At 44.9% G+C, this 7,500-nt stretch overlaps 1 protein-coding gene across 1 annotated transcript in view; it reads left to right on the top strand.

Annotated features, from left to right (window-relative positions):
- The window catches only part of LOC310808072 (membrane-associated guanylate kinase, WW and PDZ domain-containing protein 1-like), a gene marked incomplete at both ends in the record, with an annotated part of 55,130 nt that overhangs the window by 4,239 nt on the left and 43,391 nt on the right, over positions 1-7,500 (top strand). The window lies entirely within an intron of this gene.

Genomic DNA, 7,500 nt, shown 5'->3' with positions numbered 1-7,500 from the left:
TCAGTGTGGTCCTCTGTGGCTCAGTTGGTAGAGCATGGCGCTAACATCGCTTAGGTTGTGGATTTGATTCCCGCTGGGACCATATATACTGACAAATGTATGCACTCACTGCAATGTAAGTTGCTTTGGATAAAAGCATCAGGTAAATGGCATATATTATTTTATTATATGATATACTAACCCTAATAATAATAATAATAATAATAATAATAATAATAATAATAATTTCATCGAGGGGGACAATTAGCACTCTGGGAGAATAATCTGTGTGTGTGTGTGCGTGTGTGCGTGCGTGCATATGTGTTGTTTTTTAACTCTGAAATTCCACATACCAACAGTCCTGTTTACCCCACCCACCCCTAAGTGAACCTACAGGGCCCCCCCCCCCCCCCTCTGGCCCTGGGGTGGACAGTGACCTGTACCCTCACTGGGTGGGTGGTTCTCCAGGCCTTTCTACCCCACCCACCCCTAAGTGAACCTACAGGGCCCCCCCCCCCCCCCTCTGGCCCTGGGGTGGACAGTGACCTGTACCCTCACTGGGTGGGTGGGTCTCCGGGCCTTTCATCAGCCAGGTGTCCCTCAGCCTCTCTCCCAGGCTGACAGGAGGGGAGGGGGTCTGGTCACCAGGAGCTCAGCCCCAGCCGGAGGCCTCCCCAGACGGCCTGGCCAGGGGGATCAGGACCGCCTGCTGTGGGGGAGCAAATGCCACACATTCCTGGTGAGTGGGGCTGGGGAGCTCCTGGTGTGCCCCACTGAATCATCTCATCTGCACCCGTTTCCTAAAAACCTCAGGCCTGCTCATGCCACGCTCCCTCCTGCTGGCCTGCTCCCTCCTCCCACTGCCCCCCCCCCCCCCCCCCCAACCCCCAACCCCCCAGCCCAGACCTACAAGCTGTGTTGGAAATGCCATTCTAGTCACACGATCTGTCCGCCTTCATCATGAGTTCTGGAGATTGGCCTTGGTGTCTCTGAGTAAACTCATTATGAACTCGCAGTTGGAAATGACACGCACACTAAAATAATAGTCTACTTCATCATCATATGCCCTCTTTTGACACAGATGTCAAAGTTTGGGAAAGAATTAAGATACTTCATAACTAACTTGATCTTAGTACTGAACTTTTACGTTTGACTCAGTTACTTAAAGTAGGAACTTTGAATATTATTATTATTATTATTATTATTATTATTATTATTAATAATAATAAAAACATTCCTCTAATTAACAGCATTTCATTATGCGTACAGTGTAGGCTATACATAGAGCATAACAGCGGATGTCAAATATCCCCAGACAAGAGAACCGCGCTATGATGTGCTGGTCTGGGAATGTACGTGAAGTCCTACTCATATTTACTTAACTATGAAGACTCTGTCAGTCTTGATTAAGTAGCACCTACATGTATGTCCCCGAGCGGCTTGTCAAAGGCCTGTGCCTTGAAAGACACAGCAAAAATCTCTCCTCCCCAGCACAGTCTCCACCACTCCACAGCCCTCGAAGATGTCTTCAATATTTAGCCTATGAGCCAGTCTTTGTCCGCTAACAAAGGAACGATATAGAACCCTAAGTCTGTCAGACTCTGAGACTAATAAGTTGAGGAGGTCTGAATGAAACCGAGCTCCTTCAAAGGAATAGGCAGGATTGCCAAGTCCTGTTTGTGTGTGTGTGTGTGTGTGTGTGTGAGGGGGGGGGGGGGGGGGAGGGAGGGAGAGGGAGAGAGAGAGAGGGAGAGGGAGAGAGAGAGAGCTGTGTAAACTGAGACTAGAATATACCGAAAATACTTTCCTGTTGGCCTTGGGAACACAGGATGATCTGATGTCACTATGTTGGGGTGAACAGCCTTGGGTAGTATGGCAGTGAGAGGGGGGTGTTGGGGGGGGGGGGGGGAGGGGAGGGGCAGAAATACTAGACAAGAGCACCTTGTGCTGTTTAAGAAGCTCACATAATGGGCTGTGTAATACAGAGATTTGGCCTCAGGTGTTGGACCAGTGAGCTTGGCCGGAATGAGGGAGGCGGGGAGGCCAGGAAAGTGGGTTTAGGTATTGTGCAGCTGATATAATGAATGAGGCCATTCACAATGATAACATCAGAAGTTGCAGTATCCAATGTGATCCTTAGCTACCATGTATTTGTTATAATATTTAAGGTGGAAATAATTTGAGAATAATCAACTGTACAGGGACTTTTATCGTGTAATTTTACGATCTTCTGAGGTAGACTAAAAGTGCCCATTTGTTTCCCCCTCTAAAGCCCAGGACTGCAGGCCTTTGGTTCTGAAATATTTAAAATATGTTTTTTGGGGGGGCCATTTTTCTCTCAGGATCAGCAGTAATGTGTCTCCAACCAGGTCTGATTACACAAAACTTATCAAACCAAATTCCTACTCCCCCCACTGCACTTTCACTCTGACTCAAAACACACATCTCCTCCACAGAACAGAAATGTAACCTAGTCTTAAGGTCATCCTTAATACAACATTGACGGCTAAAATTCACTGTCATGTGTACAGTATGTTGTATCCCAGTGGTCCAAGATGAGGTGATATTGTGGCTGCATGGCATCAAATGTTATTGTGACCCTGTCATTTCACGTGCTGCGTCTTCCCTCTTATCCCCGTAGAGGTTCTAGAATCACCTCTGTCCTTCTCCTCCCCATTCTTTCAACATTCCTCAGCCCCTCCATAAAAGGACATTTTTAGTTCAGTGTGAGTTGTCTGTAATCCCCCTCTCCCCCACCTTCCCCATCCCTATCCCACGCAGAGCGCCGGTGTTGTCCTCTCAGTGGGTCTGTGCCTGGGAGATGGATGGAGTGGTGTGTCATCTCTGTGTTGCAGAAACAGGTGTTACCCCACAGGGAGTCACAGTGCAGTCCTGTCTGGCCCTGTCTGCTCACGCACACACACGCACACGCACACGCACTCGCGCGCACACACACACACACACACACACACACACACATACACTGATGAGAGATGGTCTTTGAAGTGACTAATACTTTGTTGATTGCGTCATTTGCCTAAACCTCACTGCATAAAATGTAGCTTTGAACTTGGGGTAAGGATGCATTACATACACTACTCAGGATCCATGCATTCTACATGGATTACTACTGTGCATAGGACGGCGTTTTACGTCTTACATCTTACCGTGCGTTAAGACCTACAGTAGGAATGACTTCAGCTGCAGAGGAATGTTCACAAAGATAAGGTAAGCTCCAGGCCTGTACAGTGGTTTCATGAGAAGATACAGCGCTGCATTAAAATCCATGAAGCATTGTGATCCATGTGCTGGAGGGTAGAGCATGCTTTAACACACATCACATTACACCTCCAGGAGAGTCATGACTGTGTGTGAGTGTGTGTGTGTGTGTGTGTGTGTGTGTGTGTGTGAGAGAGAGAGAGTGTGTATGTGTGTGTGTGTGTGAGTGTGTGTGTGTGTATGTGTCTGACAGAGAGAGAACGTGTGTGTGTGTGTGTGTGTCAGAGAGAGAGAGAAAGTGTGTGTGTGTGTGTGTGTGTGTGTGTGTGTGTGCCTGTGCGTGTTTGTGTTTATCTGGTTATCTATGAAACTGGCCAGCAGCAACAACAGCAGCAACAACAGCAGCAACAGCAGCAGCAACAGCAGAGGGAAACATTTTCTGACGTCACGTCACACTCTGCATGCCCCCCCGTATCACAACAAACCTTGCTCCCCGCACACTGTGAGAAATCATATTCGTCAGACTGCTTCATTCTTGAGGTGAACTTTAAGTTAATATGAGGAGCGATGCCTCTGCTTTAGACCACTTTGGTTTGAGCCTGTTTCCATTAAAGCCAGGCAGGGGATTTGTTTACTACGGGTATGTAGCTCAGAAGGGTCCCCTACTGTACCTTACAAAATAACCCAAGCAGAGAGACACACCGAACACTAGATGAGATTGAACTGTGCATTGAACTGTAGTGTGCTCCAGCAGGCAGTACTAGATTAGATGTGACAAACACATCGTAGGTTTGAATTGGAATACAGTAGGGGGTCACTACAGGACAGGACAGGGTTACAGTCATACAACAGAACTGTACTGTACTCTCTTTGTGATTTTGTGTGGCTGCACAGTATGTAAAAAAATAAAATAATAATAATTTTGACTGCCAATAGCATTGTGACTGCCAATAGCCCCTGGTCCGAGCATTGATTACCTTTTCTTATGATGACTGATGGATAGAGGATTAACTCATTTAGACAAATGTATTTGTTCTAAGTCGCTTTGAATAAAGGCGTCTGCCAAACGGCATAAATGTAAATGTGAATGTAAATCTCCCCGTTGGACGATTTGGTGGTTTGTTTGTGCACAATGCATTCTGGTCTGTTTGTTTTCTCCCGCAAGTGAACCATCATAATTTATTAATCCTTGCGTATAAGAATAAATTCCCTGGGCGCAGGGAAATAGGAAGATGGAGAGAAGTTGGCAAAGAAAACCATTTTTAATTGTTGTTTGTTTACCGTCCAACGTCTGCCCTGTGATCATACAACGGGAGTAAAGCTGTGATGTGAGGAAGGATATCGAGCCCAGACGCATTACTCATCTTATTAGGATTCCAATGAGCGCTGATCGACTGCTAATGTCTGGGGGGAAAAAAAAGTCAACATCCCCTCTGTGCCAATCAGTGTATTACATCACACTGCACATAAATCACATGACCATATGGTCAAGCTTAAGACAATTCTCCGTTGTTCACAATAATGTCCTCATTGGCCTGTGATGAATCATATTTATGTCCATCTGATGTGTGAGAAGGTGACATTTTAGCATCCATATGCATGTGTTGCAGGGGAGGCTGGTTGGAGGTAGGAATCGGAAGAACGGGCTCTCCGTTGGAACGCATGGAACGGAATAAGGAATGGTATCTGCTTGGAACGGAACGAGAAATGGTGATACCATTCCTCGTCCGGTTCCATGCATTCCAGTGAGCCCGTCCTCCGATTTCTACCCCCACCAGCCTCTACTATAATGATGTATCACAACAGCTGTAAGGTTTATAACTTATAATAGAAATGTCGTATTTACATAATGGGTGAATGAATTATGCACAGCAGGTTGGGGTCTTCTGGGACAGGCTAGCTTATGGCCTGAAGATCTTCCTGTTTGGCTCTTTAGAAAGAAGCTTATCGCACGCTTTACTGGCTGTGCTGATTCCAAGTTTTTATTTGGCTGTAATTGCGGTGCAGACACTTAATTCTGTTATTATTGTCAGACTACCTCTTGATTTCTAACTGACGATGATTTCCTCCACTAAACAAACCCAGCATCATTTTGTTTGTTCAACTTCCAAGCGAGTTTTTTTTTGCTCATGTCGAACTCCAATGAGCGTTAAGCTCATAGGTCCTCAGAGATACTAGTATGATGTCTTAAGTGTTAGATTCCCAACCATGTAATAACCAACCTGATGGTCTTGTCTCCAGTTGAGCTTATTCCTTCCCACTCAGCCTGCTGAACTTCAGCGAGACGTGCTGACAGCTAAATCCATCCCTTTGATTCTGGATCACTCCCTCTTTCCGTCTGCTGATGTCTGGATGCATATCTTAGTGCCTACCGGCGTTACCCACCAGGAAGCATGAACGCATCTCAAGGACAGGAAGGCTTCAGAGGAAGGATTAAAGCCTTTTTTGTTATTTACTCTTATTTTTGTTATTTTATTCATTATATATTTCTTTTTATGAAAGGTGACATTGGGTTTTATCGTATTCTAACAGGGGTCATGCATTCTTGAGTCAATGCGCAAACCGATTCTTCTTCTCCCAGCATGAGGAAACAAGTTAACCGTTCGCCAGAGTATAAACAATCACTACTCCCTCCTGATTTTTATGCACAACATAAAAGCTTTAGAAGACCTGCTTAGTCAGGATATTTAAAAGCCTTTTGTACGGCACGTTGTCGTTCTATCTGCTCCTGTAGGGCTTTAGATAAGGACTGTCCCTGTCCACTCAGTTCATTCATCAGTATTCATAAGGGGACAATACCAGGAGGCCATGACATGTCTAGACACTGGACCTTGATTGAGAGGATATTTCGGTTCTGTCTGACAGAACACAGGTGAGTGGCCTTGGCGGACAGACAGTGCCTCGGGGAAGGTATTTAAGACCAGAGCCACGGGGCTCAGACGCGGAGGAAGGAATGTCCTCTTCCTTGATCTGCTGAGGAGTTAGACAAGGGAGAGGATTGTTTTGTTCTCTTATTTTCCCCGAGCTCGGTACATAAATAGCCAAGAGCAACACAACAACGTCTTGTCTCCAGCCTCCGCCCTCATGCCCACTGGAATAGCCTGTACGCATGTTCATGTGATTTCTGTTTTATTTGATTTGATAGATTTAAAAACAGTTAGAGACATTTAAGACATTACATGGACATACATGATAAAACAGACAATAAATACATCTAGATGATTTGAGCCAGGTACTTTGGGGAGAAAAGCACTTTGGGACACCTCACACAGCACACACAGACACACTGGCATATGAGCACAAAGCATAACATGTTTACATACAGTACATGTGACATTCACTGCTTTTAAGTACATGACACACACACATGCATATGCACACACACTCCCATGACCCTGTGTAGTGGAGATGAGCTGACATTTAAGCCGTGCCGCTCATAAATTCACACATCTGGAAAGGATTATGTACCATTATAGGCCTGGTTTTGCACATAGAAATCATAGTTCCACTTCTGGTCTGCTTCTTTAGTTTTGTTGTGGTTTCCAACACTGCAATTAAACCTATTTCAGATACAGATAGTATATGATGTGAAAAACGCTTTCATTTGAGCAACGGTTCTCTATCATCAAGCCCGGTGTGGCTGGCTGGAACAGAAATTCAGAAGGGTCCTTATATTTAAAGGGATACTCAATGCTAAATGTTCTCTTTTAAAAGCAATTTTGATATCGATTTTCCTCTGACTTATTATTTGTTATTATTTGTTATGTATGTTCCATACGTCAATCTTCACCCTGTCTTTAGCCTCTGTCAGAGGTCAAAGGTCTTTCCAGAGGGTTTTCCATCCTCCTGCTCTCTCTCTCTCTCCCCCCTTTATCCCTCACTAAGTCTCCACATCGTAGGAGATTCAGGTTACTAAACCCATGAAAGGCTGTCCTGACCTGCGGCCAGTGATCAGTATTATCCCTGCATATTGGCATGTACTAATGCATACTCTGGTGTTAATAACACACATATTGGCATGTAATAATGCATACTCTGGTGTTAATAACACACATATTGGCATGTACTGATGCATACTCTGGTGTTAATAACACACATATTGGCATGTAATAATGCATACTCTGGTGTTAATAACACACATATTGGCATGTACTGATGCATACTCTGGTGTTAATAACACACATATTGGCATGTACTGATGCATACTCTGGTGTTAATAACACACATATTGGCATGTACTGATGCATACTCTGGTGTTAATAACACACATATTGGCATGTACTGATGCATACTCTGGTGTTA

This window comes from Argentina silus (assembly GCF_951799395.1).
Source record: "Argentina silus genome assembly, chromosome: 8".
In the NCBI taxonomy this organism is placed as follows: Eukaryota; Metazoa; Chordata; class Actinopteri; order Argentiniformes; family Argentinidae; genus Argentina; species Argentina silus.
The sequence above is the reverse complement of the archived record's forward strand: the minus strand, read 5'-3'. Positions and strand labels throughout refer to the sequence as shown.